Source organism: Arachis duranensis, unplaced genomic scaffold (genome assembly GCF_000817695.3).
Source record: "Arachis duranensis cultivar V14167 unplaced genomic scaffold, aradu.V14167.gnm2.J7QH unplaced_Scaffold_84737, whole genome shotgun sequence".
Classification (NCBI taxonomy): Eukaryota; Viridiplantae; Streptophyta; class Magnoliopsida; order Fabales; family Fabaceae; genus Arachis; species Arachis duranensis.
Genome location: NW_026265152.1, coordinates 22,501 through 23,045, shown reverse-complemented (window position 1 = coordinate 23,045; position 545 = coordinate 22,501).

Below are 545 nucleotides of genomic sequence, written 5' to 3'. Positions count from 1 at the left end.
TTTTCACTGAGAGGACGGGACTGTAGCCATTGACAACGTTGATGCTCAACATACAGCTTGCCATGGAAAGGAGTAAGAAGGATTGGATGAAGACAGTAGAAAAGCAGAGAGACGGAAGGGACAAAGCATCTCCATACGCTTATCTGAAATTCTCACTAATGAATTACATAAGTATCTTTATCTTTATTTTATGTTTTATTCATCTTTTAATTATCAATCCTCCATAACCATTTGAATCTGCCTGATTGAGATTTACAAGATGACCATAGCTTGCTTCATACCAACAATCTCCGTGGGATCGACCCTTACTCGCGTAAGGTTTATTACTTGGACGACCCAGTGCACTTGTTGGTTAGTTGTGCGAAGTTGTGATAAAGAGTTGAGATTGTAATTGAGTGTACCATGTTGATGGCACCATTGATGATCACAATTTCGTGCATCAAGTTTTTGGCACCGTTGCCGGGGATTGTTCGAGTTTGGACAACTGACGGGTCATCTTGTTGCTTAGATTAGGTATTGTTCTTCAGAGTTCTTAAGAATGAATT